Source organism: Leuresthes tenuis, unplaced genomic scaffold (assembly GCF_036924035.1).
Source record: "Leuresthes tenuis unplaced genomic scaffold, fLeuTen1.0.hap1 SCAF_12, whole genome shotgun sequence".
In the NCBI taxonomy this organism is placed as follows: Eukaryota; Metazoa; Chordata; class Actinopteri; order Atheriniformes; family Atherinopsidae; genus Leuresthes; species Leuresthes tenuis.
Window position 1 is genome coordinate 20,440,645 of NW_027325366.1, and position 13,637 is coordinate 20,454,281.

A 13,637-nucleotide genomic window follows, 5' to 3' on the forward strand; every position below is an offset into this window, starting at 1 on the left:
CAAAAGGTTCAATAACAGTATCTTAATTGAATATTGTTCCCGTTCTCATGCAATAATGACATTGCATCTCAACTTTTACCCTTGGTGATGCCAAATCTATGAAGTATGACCTCAGTAAGATTGTTGCAGCTTCCTGTAGACTCAACTACAGTGCGGCTGCAGTAGTTGCAGGAGCATAGCTTTTCTCCCTGTGATGGCCTCATGCCAGGCCAGTGTGGGCTTGTTTCAGGATCAGTAACCTCTCAGCTTCCACCCTGCGTGTCAGAGCCTGAGCATGATGATAGCTCTCCCTTTAACATCACCTTGGCACTGGTCTATAACTTGGCAAATCATAGTCACTAAACTGACAACAATAAGCAATGGCAGCATCAAGGTAACACTGTTTTGCTCGGTTCTAAACACAATACATGCATATTTTAGTTTAAAAACACACACAAAACTAACTACAGGTATATTCTTCCATGCATGTGTCATGGTGTTGTCATTTCACTTCTGGCTGTTCTGTCTCATGTGTGATTTGAATGAGCTGTCAAAACAATGTTGCAGCATGTTTTTTTTCTAACTCTCTCTTCCTCTTGGGTCCATATAAACAGTCATATCTTCTTCCTGTGTAGCAACAATATTGTTGGATGAAAAAAAAAATGGGTTCACACTGAGCTGCTGACAGAAAACAATGGCTACAGTATATCAGTAGTCAGTCTAAGTGCATGCTGTTTCAGTGAAGAACTGTATTACACAACAGCAGTGTAATTTCTCTCTGTGTATCTTAAATGTATAGAAATGCATAGATAGCCCATGACTACAATATTTGATCATCATTCAGTTATATGGTGTTGCCTACCTTGGGGCATAAAATTAATTAAGTAGACATTCTGTTGATGTAGTAACCTTGTTTTCCAGTAGGTGGCAGTAATACGATGCTCTGATGTTTTTGTATCTTTTACATCTAAACAGAGCCTCTCCATGCTCTCAATGCTTTTTTGTTTGTACACTCATGAGCATGACCACTGTCTGATCAGCTACTTTGTGCGTTCAGCTGAAATAACGTGAGAATGGAGTTATGTTCAGTAGTGTTTAATGCCCCTCTGTTTTGATCTTCTTGCAATGTGTCGTTGAATCATTTGCATATTTCATAGTCCAAAATGAACTGAAGCCAACAGTGTTTCTATTTACTACAGTCAATTTTCAATATGCTGTGCAATCAGTTTTGTAATGCACTGATTTGTAATAAGATTAATCTATGTGGAGTTTTCTGAAGCCAAAACACAGTTGGAAGTGATAAGAGGGCAACTGCAGGGCCTCAGGACTTGGCTCTACTTCAGACCATCTCTGCTGGTGCTGCAGCACAGGCTGTGGTAAGGCACTGCTAGATTAGACCGATATATTAAAGGTAGACTTACCAGCAATTTACCAACACGCAGCGATCTGATTGCAAATGCAACAGAGCCGCATGGCACTTTGGAATGTAGATGAATGCATCGTGTACCTACAACTTATGCTGTGCCTGGTAGCTCCACAAAGTAAAGGAAGTGCTACCACACAGGAAAATGGGTCATTTTCTTCCCCAGGGATAAATAAACCATCTCAAAATACCAAGAGGAAGGGGATGTGGTCGTGTTGTATTTGCTTTGCACCATGTTAAGAGCATGAGGGTAACCTGAGTGTGAGATGCGGGTCAAAAAGAGATTTAGATTTAATCCTGGTAGCATATAAATAAAACCGGTTCTACTTACTTCTCGGAGAGACACATCATGTGAGCGTGCACTGTTGTGACAAGAATTTTAGTGTTTTTTATGTAAACTTGGCATGTAAAATGTAAGGCATTTTTTGTTATTGAAATTCCAAGCCTATCTTTGTAGCCCACCCACATGTGTAACTGTAGGGCAGTACCCACAACTTGACTGGGAAAACAAAAACCTTTGGGAACTGGTTCAAATGTTTACTCTTAGCATTCTTTTGCAAAACCATCAAGGGTTAATATAGCTCCTGACTTTGGGCTCTACCAATAAAATTTGACTTCTTATGTTTGTGCTGTTGAACTTTAGATGGGGTCAGCTCTCCTCTCTGTTGAGGAGTTGTGATGGGGTTTGGAGGACAGCGGGCAGTGAGAGGCGGCTTTGTTATGACAGGGTTTACACACACACACATCAGCAGGAAACAGCCACTTCCTTTTAGGAGTCTCTGGAGGGTTCCGCCCGGGAGCCAATCAGTTTTATCGGCGCTGTCCTACTGACTATGTGGGTGATGTCGCCGTGGTCTGCCACACTGGACCATTGCTCTAGATGAACACGCAGAAAACAAACACACACACACACACCTCTCCCAACAGATCCTGGGCACGGAAACATGTCCAGCTGTGGACTTGACCTTCACTCTAAGGCACTCTTTAGATGATATGCCAGGTCCTCCTGAACTCCCTTCTGACTTCTCAGAGCCATGCAGCGACATTTCTGTCTTTGTTGTGTGTAGTTTTGACCACTCCTCAGTGTGAAAGGGGAAACTCAACTTGACCCCACTCTGCACATATGCGGTGGCTTTGATGTTTGGAGCTGGGCTCCACCCATCACTTGCTGCTAACAGCTTGAAATAGCTGTATTAGTACAAGTGGTGTTATTTGGAGGGTTTACTGCTGGGCAGCTAAGGCATCCACATGTGGCAGAAGTTGGCATTGTGCCAGTCCATCTGGTAGAGAGAAACAATTGCTTAATTTGCTGTTTTTTTCCATACAGAAAAGTGTTGACTGAAACAGTAACCCATAAATCGCACCGTAGGAGGTGACGGCACTGCAGTCTTACATACACAAACAGTAAATCAGTTTTTAAAGTTTTTTTAAGATCGCATCATATTGTCAAGTGTGTGTTATCAACACAATATGTGGTTTCATTCTTTTCATATCACAGCTAATGTCAAGAACTGCATCAAAGTATCACATTTTCAGCATTGCACCTACTCAACCAGAAAGTGTGGCCCAGTGAGCAGAGTAAGGGTTTTTTGTAACAACAGCAGCAGTAATCCATGAAGCTCCAAATGCCCAGCAGTGCCTCTGCAGCTTCTCCAGAGTCGAACAGAGGAGAGCAGCAAAGGTTTTACAACCCAAAGAGGCTGTCCGCTTGAATATCCACACTGTTTCACTATAGCTTTTTCTGGAACTTCACCTCATGATTTGTGATGCTTGACCCAGTCCAACTGTGTGCTGCTACAGTACAAACTTAATTTCTTTGCTATAGTCAGACATGCACAGTAAAGATGTTCTCAAAATGTGTAGGGACTCTGGGATAAATTCCCTTTTGGGCTGTATTATGTGGTATAATAGATTATATTGAAGCAGTTAGTATGTCACAGTCAGCTGGTTGGAGCCGCCTCACACAAGGGCAGTAGAAAGAGTCATGATTACACTTCATGACTCAGCAATAGTGCATTATCTTAATAATTCATCATCCTTTAGAGCAAATACTGTAACTCAGCATAATACAGAACACAAACCATTTATTTCATGTTATTTTGAATAAAGATCCATAGGAAATAAGGGGGTTGAATAGACTTAACCTCAAGACTTGCCATTTACATGAATTTGAAAGTGTTGCAGAGCTGCAGCTTTAATTGGACACTCCATTAGCAGCCAACTCCGGCTCTGAGAATTTTTAATCACTGCCTTGTGATTGACAATTAATAGTCTTCTTCCCTTCAATAATTTGTAATCTAAGATTAACAGATGGTATGTCACAGAATAATAAAATAATAATAATAATAAAAATGTTTCTGTCACAGAATCATTGTGAACACCTCAAGACATCGATGTGGACATGTTCTTACTGGCACAAGAAGAATCTGTATCTTCAGGGTAAAAGAGTTACGATGCCCAGCTGTGACATTTCAAGCAATGTCTGCTTCTTGTTTGACTAATGTCTTAATCATACTTATGTTGGTGCTATGAACGTCCATAAGTTCAGCTAAATTCTCAAGAACTAAGTGCTACATTTATAGAAAATGTGTTTCACAGCTTGCCTACACAGCCTTAAATTAGTGATTTATGACTGCTGTTTTACACCGGATTATTTGTTGTTACTTCATATAAAGCCTTAAATCCCTCTTTGCAGTGACAGGGAGGTGGAAACTGGATCTGAAGTGTGAAAGAAGGGATAAACCAAAACAAGAGATGTGTTTCCAATCACATTCAAGTCTCATCCCCACCCCAACCCCTGTATCTCTTGCTGAATCCCCTCATTTACGGTCTGAGGCACTTTCCTCTACAGCTCATCTCATCCTGAACTCGAATGTAGTTCAGTGTGTCAAGTGCTACTGAAATATTAACGCAACAGCAGCAAGCAGGAATAAGTGCAAGAGTTTAAAGGGCCATCATGTAAGGGAAGATTTCACTTTCTCCAGATCTTTGTTTATAAGAATACACTTGCATGTATTATTGTAATTAATAGAGAGATTTCTGATACAATCTCACTAGAAAAACATGTTCGGAGAGGATATTATAGAATTGATGATTTTGCCACCAAATGTCAAATAGACTGCTGCAAGAATGGACCTAATTATGTACTTATGACAGCTGTTACTAAGGTCTTGAGGGGTCTTTGAGGGCACTTTGCAGATGCAGGAAGAGAACAGAAAAGGGTTAAACAAACTAAAACGAATGTGACCCCATTTCCTTGTCTCCCTCCTTTTAATCAGGATGCTGTGTGTTTCTTTGTGTATGGCTTTGAAATAATGTTGTCCCACAGGTGCACTTATAGCATAGGTCAAGTCTTCTCATAAGGGTTATGCAACACTCCAGATTGATATCTTTCCAAACAAAGAAGCGACAACATCTTAACAATGACCTACACAAACCCAACCTGTAGAGACAAGTAAGAGATTTTTCCAGCTTTTAAAAACACATCTTGTTCCTTTCCTGCGTTTAGCTTAGGTTTTCCTAATAACTGTCTGAAGACATTTTAATCAAATGCTGTTCTGGTGGATGAATCATTCCGTGGTATTTTAAAAAGCTTGTATATGATTCAGTTATGTTGTTCCACTCCCAATATTTGTGTGTTTGGCAAAGTGAGCAGCTTGTGATCAAGAGCAGCAAATCTTTTTTCCTTTTTTTTTCCTTTTTTATCAAAAAACACTCCCTATTTGAAGTCTTGGCCAAAAAGGTTTAAATCCCTCCCATGTTCTGATCTTTTTTTGTAAACACAGATTTCCATAAGGCTTGAATCGAGCCACTGCCAGAACTAGGCATTTCATTCCAATTATTTTTGCATATTGGTAGTAAGTCATGTGCTGTTTTGTTTGCTTTTTAACTGCAACATCAGCTGCTCACTGCTGCATATTATATGCATTCTGTGCATCTTGATTCATGGATCTTGATTTTCTGCCATTGCCCTGTGTTTTTTCTGTTGAACTAAATGAGCATTCAGCCATATTGCTGTTTGCCTGACTGTGGAATCAGACACTCCCTCTGGATAATGAAGAGCTGCATTCAGTCTAACCCATTTATTTAACATTTTGTCATCCCACTCCCTAAAGCAGTGTGATTTTTTTTTTTTAAGTAATAATGACATGGATTAATTCATTGTAGCATGAAAATGTGGGACTGCAAAGATAAGGTAGAATTTGGAAAAGCAGAAAACAGGCAAATGACTAAGAGAGACAGAAACAGATACACGTTGCTCTGAAGCTCAACTCTGGTCGAAGCTGCAGCCGAGCTCACACAGCATCCTTCATCCCCCCATCCCTTATTCTCTGCTCTACCTCACTCACTCACTCACTCACTCACTCACTCACTGCATCTCGTCTGCTGACGACGGAGGTATTCCTCCAAACACACACTGGGGCAGCACGGAATTACTGTACTGTCAGACTGCTCTGTGGATCCTTCTGCCAGGACACTGACTCTGTATCTCATGGGTGAGAAGCTGTGGATTTGTGAGTTCGAGTAAGATCATGGACCAGGCCAGAGCAGGGGATGATGAGGGAAACTGGGTCAGTAGTAGGCTCTCCTGACTGATGCCTTGTTGGACGCGGAGGAATGGGGTGCACCACCAGCACAGTTGTGTTTGATGGGCTGCGTACTGTCTTAGAGAGGAACTGTACTGGCTACATCTGCAAGGAAACAGCTGAGCCAACTGGGCCATCTGACGCTGAGCGAGCGCTGAGTCGGAGAGAGTCGCGTTTACTTCCAACACCTAGAATACTTAAGGTGTGTGTATTTGCTGCTCAATGAATTTAGTTGCAGTTTTCATTCCAAGCCTATATGTTTCTGTTCATTGAAACTGAAAAAGGAGAGGGAGGAATTGTCACAAGTGGGGTCCACAGTTATGTCCTCATATCTTTCATTGAACATGAATTTCATATGAATTTCTTGTTTTGTGTGGCCATCTATCAAACACAATAAAGAGGCATATCATCCTTAGTTTGTGATGCAGGAGGATAGTGAATGTCTCAATTTTGGCTTCATAAACTATTCATTTTATGATGAAACTGAGTGTTGCTGAGGGAATTGAATAGGATTATTGCAAACTATGTAAAACGAAGTAGACTAAAGCAGAACATTTTTCATATTTTTCAAGTTAGATCCTACAATTAATCCCTGATTAATCACCCAGTAAAAACCCAGACTGATAATGTCAGTACAGGCTCACTATAAGCAGGGTTATTTAAGTGACTGAAATGTATTCCTCCAGAATGTTTCTTTGATGATAAACCTTTGCAGAATAAATCACTGATGCAGCCTTCCTTCCCTGATTTTCTCTGTGAAGATGGCAAAATGTAGGATGAGATTATAATTGCCTGCTAAGTTTGCTGAGTGCAACATTTTCCACCCTCATATAGACACAACACTTCAACAGCTTGTAGAATTTCATATTTGGCAGATTTATAGATGCAACTATGCTAGTTGTTTCAACCATGTGAGTATGTATTCAAGAGACTTAACAGTATAAAAAGTAGGGCAGTAGAAAGGCTGAATGTTCCCTTTTGCTAAGCACTGCATGGGTTAAAGCCTTTGAGGGCAAGGATTGCAGGGAAGAGGTTAAGGGGGGACAGTAAGCTCTATGTCTGCTGGAAATCAATCACCGCTCTTCATCTGTGGACCAGTGGGCTTGGCATCGATTCTACTGCTCCGTACCAGCTTGTCTTTCTCCTCTTGTTTGTGTTTATTTAATACTGTGTGTGCGTGCGTGCACATGTGATGTCTCTTTCCCGTCGCTGCTTCATCAAATTCAGAGAGTGCTGAGTGACAGTGGCGTGGCTGAGAGCAGGGAATTGGGTCAAGGGCACGGTTGCTTCCCCTGGCTAAGGGATTGCTTTATCATCCAAACGCCATCAGTTAATCCTCCATGAGTATTTACAGTCTTTTAAATCAAAAGTTAAATGTGTACAGGGATTGCAGTTAGATTACCAGTGTGGCTAAAACATTTAGTTTGAATGCAGTGAAAGGACAAATTAATTAATAATACAGGTAGCCTAATTAACAATAGTGCAGTGTAAAAATGTATCGACACTGTTTATGATTCAATAGAACTTTAAAAATTATTTCAATTACACTTTCTTATTTTATTTTCTGCAAGCAACTTTTGCTGCTAACTTTGTTAGCATAAGCTACTGGCTGATTCAATTAATGTTTTAGCCGCAGAAATTTTATGAGTATGTGTGTTTGTGACATAAGTGACACAATCTAGACAAATGTGTTCGATGAAAGCTTAAACGAAATCTGTGTTAGCTGTCATTACCAGTGTAAATCACTGATTTCTCTGTGGTGTTTAATGATAAATTGCACTTTGTTTTTTTATGGTTTAATTACACTAAATTACACAGATTTGCTTTATGTTTACTCCTGGATCCTGCCTCCTGTAGAGGCACTGGAGAGGACCCTTTACTTATCATCCGGGGACATATGATGTCGACAGATAGAGTTCACTGCTGATTTTAGTGAAGATTGGAGGACAATTGGGTGAAAGAAATGTTTCATTATTCACAGTGGGGTATCAGAAATTCCTGTTTTGAAGAATTTTGAAGCAGTAGCAATTCTTATAAATCACCAAAACACACATATTAAGTACAATGAGCTATTTATCATATGCACAAATTGTAAAGTCATTTTACTCTGTTGTTTAGTTAACTCGCTGAAGCTACTTCTCAAAATTTTACTAACCATCTCAGTACTATTACCCATGCTAATAATGTTGCATACTGTTTCCTAGGGAAAGTAATGGAACCCTGATCGAAAAGTTCATAGTTTCATGTACCAATCAAAGAGACAGTGAGAATCAACAGAATGTTTCGAAAAACTTTCTCAAGCCCTGTGCACCACCATTATCAAGGATAAGATATCCAGTCAGTGACAGAGAAGCATTTCAGAGGTGCTTTTTCTTTCTGCCACAGAGTAGAAAGGAAAGTGAGAACAGTGTTTCTGCAGCAGGACAAAGCCATCACCCTTGTGTGACAGCATGGCGATATGTCTCACAAGTTGCAAGATTTGTTACTAGTTACTTTTCAGGAGAAAAAATGCTGAAGTGGCCTGAGAAGAAACTAAGTCATGTGACAAAGTTGCTAAGTTGGTACCACTGTACTACTGCCAAAGATACACAATTACTACCATTATTTTACTAAAGAAAAAAAACTGCTATTGCATAGCTTCTGGGCTACCAATGCTACAAAAGTTCACCATCAGCCTTTTACACAAAAAAAAAGAGATACTGCAGTCGCTGTGAGTATTTATCTGCTTCAGCTCCAGTTTACAAAAATAGGAGAAGGCAAATATTGATGTTTTGATTGAGGTAATAGGGATAAGTATATAATTTCTTGTCTTTTCTTGTCTTTTAAATGGTCATTTTAATCCGGATGTGATTGCAGGCTGTAACCATAAGTTTACAAAGAAAGCAGCATGTATTCACTAACAATCATATAACCTGTTAATGTCATGTTAGTTTCATGACATTATCATTTACATCACTTATCTATGTGCAAAACGTCTAAATTTGGTGTACTTTGACGACAGTTGCATGCTTTTAATCCATTAAGCGTGGTTATAAAAAAAGATAAACCATAATGTGTGCTTATGTAATTCCTTCTGATTGCAGCAAGTTATTATTTCAGGGAATTTAAACAGTAGACAATAGACTATTCACAATAGACGATCTTAGGCCAAGCACATATTTATCTACATGCACACAGACAAAGTGGTCTGTGGGAGACCAATCATGAGACATTGAAGTGTTTTAGTTGTTTATTCCTCTTTTATTTTACCCTCTGATTACACCAGCTCAACCTTTTCCTTCCTCATAAAAGCACGTAATCTCTGATTTTAATAAAAAGTTTTAAAAAGTAAAAGTCTCTGATTTTAGTTAAAAATTAGATAGCTCTTTAGAAAGGTTTGGGTCTTTGTAAAGATTTGGCATGTTTACTCTTTCTATGGCATAGTTGATGCCCATAGAAACAGTGTTAAAAATCACTGCTGGTTTATCAGAGGAATGTTCTGGCAAGGAATGGAAGAAAAAGTGGGGATGTCAGCTATGTGGAAGATGAAGGGGTGTTTGTCTAATTATTTCAAGGGAGTGCTACCTCTAACTTAAACAATGAATGCTTAGTTTCTAATGAACTGTGCCAAATGAGAACACGTTTACAGTATATGGTTTAAGGGAGTTCAAGAAATGCCAAACAAAGCCTGCATGATGTCAACCAGAAAGAATTCACACATTACTGATAAGGTCCCATTTGGTTCCAACATGTAATTTCCTCTATACATAACGATGCAGTAGTCCCTTATATACATCCTAAATTATATAATCTCCAAAGCAGATGTTTGATTTCTTTGATTTGAAAGATGACCGACGTTGCACACATAAAATGTTCATTTCTGCATTCCTGAAGGGACTAGACAACTACTGAAATCAGTCTCCCAGTAGTTTTGATGTTTAGCCTGATGGACTGAACACAGAGCAACAATATACTGTGATGTACTGTGTTACTGTTTTTTCTTGATAGTTGCTTCTTACTTATAAAAACAGTTTGAGGGTCTCTGACATCACAACACTGATTCGTGTGTGTGTGTACTGCCTTTGTCTTTATGTTGCTCACCTTCTGACTGATATTGGCAAAGTTTATCTCCCGCACTTAAGCTTATCTTCTTATAAGACATTCTGGCAACAGCAGTTTGATTTTCCCACTAATCTTAGAGCAGCATTTGTTTTAATCAATATTTGCAGTCACATTTAAGACTTGCTGATCAATAGAGAGTTTTAAGCTCTCAGTTTCTGAAAGCCTTTACTATTATAACAAAGATGTGTATTACTCTAAGGTTAATGCTAAGCTCATTGTTATGGTGTCGTAAGCTGGAATATCTTTATTTTCCATAGCCGTGTGTAAGATGACTCTTTCTTTAAGATTACATCCTGTTAATTTTCATGCCACCGTAGAACTCTACATCTTTCTACAGTGATGTAATTTATAGGTATGGTGTAATTATTAGCCCCATGTTAAAATCTATTTCTCAGTTGAGTGTTCTGGTTGATAGACGGTAAACAGACTGCAGGATTGTGGGTCCTGGCCCTACAGATGTAGTGGGGTGGTGTGTTTTGTTACATTCCAGGTTACACCCTGTTTTGCTGTGGCTCCAACGGCTTATTATGTAATAAACACCACTCATACTCTCATCCCACAGCTTGATATATGTGGGTAATGTCTTACTAATTAGAATGAGTTTTTAACAATAAAGTTTTATTTAATTAACAGAAATCCATCCAACCATCCATTTTCTGTACCCGCTTAATCCAATTGTCGGGTGTCGGGGGGGCTGGGGCCTATCCCAGCGGTATGAACAGAAATGTTTTTGCTTTTTTTGTATTGGCCAATTTCTGGTGAATGTATAACCCGAAAAGGATAGATATTGTGATTATCAACTAATTAAATTTGACTAATGGGGAATATGTTAAATAGTAATTTATTGTCAGTGGTTAGGTAATTCAAAAACATTATAATGAAACAGTCTTTGTTATGTGTAAAGACATAGAAATGTGTTGTATAATTGTGTTATTGTGAAAGAAGATGTGTTATAGTGAATTTGATTCCTTTGTTAGTGTCTCCTCCCATTTTTGTCATAAAATGGAGCAGCGATGACACAAAACTGAAGCCCATAAATTCCTAAATTGCTCCAGGGGACAAGAATGTAAGCTTTTAATGAATTACATCAGAAAAATAAAGAGTGTTTGCTTGCCTGTTTAAGACAAGTTCCAGAGCTCTTGATCACTGTGCACATCTCTCATTTGTTCAACAATTTATGTGAAGAAAAGAAAATGAAATGGCAAGTCAGCATAAATATTACTTAAATGATGGCTTGTAAGAATATTTTGATTTGAAATTTTCCCAAAGATCCTCTCAGTTTGCATGAAGCAACTTGAGCATTTGTTCTGTCAGTAAAAGGCGCTCAGCAGGCCTTCCTGCTTAGATCACTGTGCCAGCTTGACCAAAGAAATATGTCTGGGTTTGCTTCCATGGAATTTGATTTAAGCTGCAAGTTGAAAAATGTGAGCACTGTGCTACACCTCCAGCATGGTTTCTCTGTCTGAAAGGGTCTTTTGCAGATGTGAGATATCTAAAATACTGCAAGTCTAACCCCGTTTAAAAAAAAAAAAAAAAAAAAAAAAGTTAAGACACTGTGCAATGTAAATAAAATCAGAATGTAACTATTTTCAAATCTCATAAACCACTATTTTATTCATGATACAACATATCAACTGGCTACAATTCTATTGTTTCATAAAATATACTAGCCCATCTTGAATTTGATGACAGCAGCACAAAAAAAAAACTTTATGCATGCACTGTGGAGTAATTATAGACTAATGATTCTCACCATCTACAGTACATAATATCATAACAGTATTCAGAAAATCTGAAGACATCTCTGTGCATAGTGATATGACTGAAAATCAATACTGGTTGCCCATAATATTGGGCCCTTCAAGCAACACTGCATTAAAAAAAAAAAAGAAAAAAAGGCATGATTCTATCATGAAAATCATTGCATAGACTCAGGAGCACTTCCAGTGATGGCTGACTGTGAACACAATTCATTGTTCCGTTCACAAATGTAGGTTAAAGCTCTGTCATGCAAAGAAAAAGCCAGATGCGAACATGATCCAGGCACACTGCTGGGCCATGGCCTGAGGCAGAGAGGAAAACTGTTCTGTGGTCAGAAAAATCTAAATTTGTAGCTCTTTATGGAGATCTCAGGACACCTTGTCCTCCACGTTAAAGAGAAGAAGAACCATCCAGCTTGTGATGTGCTCATTTCAAAAGCCTGAAATGACTCGGTGGAATCAACTTTTCCATTGAGACTAAACTGATTTGGAGATTTTTGAAGCAAGAAAAACTGGAAGACAGTTTTGACCTTTGATGGGCCAATGCTAATCCCTTCTTCAAGGCTGAGCCAGATGAGCTAAATTAGGCTAATTCTGAAGACATCCCAGGTGTCTCTGTCTACTAAACACACAGATTAGACTAGTCTTGATAATCTCATATATGTTTAGGCAGGACAACAGACAGAGCTTTTGCAAGATACATCAACATTTTTTTTACTAAGAACCTGTTTTTAGCTATCATGTCACCGCTGTCAGCTCAAAGCAAAGCAGTCGATTCACTTTGGACTGTTTTCTGCCACCATTTCCAAAGCAGTCTGAAAAGACTATGATAAGCGAAATTACAGTATTCAAACTATAAAAGTATATTAGTGAGGTCAACAAAATGCCCTTGAAAAATCTAAAGCAATGGTAACAGTAGCAGTTTGTGGTCAAATGTTACTGATATCAAACCCTGGTGTTTTTTTTTTTTTTTTTTTTTTTTTTTACCAATATTTTACCATATTTACCAATTATTTACCAATTGTAAGGTAGAGTAAATTGTCTTGATTGTACAATACTTGCATGTTTATTTTACTGAATTCTGTTGAATTCTAACCAACATCTACATCATTATTGTATGTAATTCTACATACATTTTTTTACACTGTTAGGTACTGTTTCCATGGGAAAATATTCTTACTAATGTCCTCATATTGACTTTTTAATTATCTATCTCTGTGTGGGGCGTATAGGAGCATGTGACAGTGGTAGGGGAGTAGCTGCCCTCCCCCTCGCCTTGAGCTTAGACACAGGCGTGAAAAGATAACATCCTCCCCTGTGGTGGCCCACCAGAGGAATCTGTTTAAGTCAGGCCCACTCCTTGGTGGGTAGATGGAACTGCTTCATGATGGAATGCCCCTCGAGCAATTGCACCAACAAGCAGCGAGACAGAAGCTGGACTTAATTTCAACTCTGTGCAGGCCAGGAGTAAAAACTTCACAGATTAATGATTATGTGTCATACACGCTGACGTAGATTGGAATGAAGGGGCCCTCAGTTACTGGTCTTTTGGAATTATTGTGGGTAAAGATTTGTGAATTTAGCTTCTGAAGCCCCAATTAGAGTGTAAGTAATCAGGGCTAATAAGTGTAAAATCAGGGCTAAAATCCTGCATCTGATTCATCATTACAACTACTCCATTGTTGTCTAAGTCTTCTCAAATTTGTCCCTCTTGATGAGGTTGAAACCAGCTCACATTTCAGCTGTCCCTCGCAAGGCGTCTACTGTCCCTGACCAGACTTGTAATAT

The 13,637-nt window shown here is 38.9% G+C and overlaps 1 protein-coding gene across 1 annotated transcript in view; it reads left to right on the forward strand.

The window, feature by feature from the left end:
* The window catches only part of LOC140319388 (dedicator of cytokinesis protein 9), a 71,287-nt gene that overhangs the window by 11,508 nt on the left and 46,142 nt on the right, over positions 1 to 13,637 (forward strand). The gene's annotated exons all lie outside the window — the stretch shown is intronic.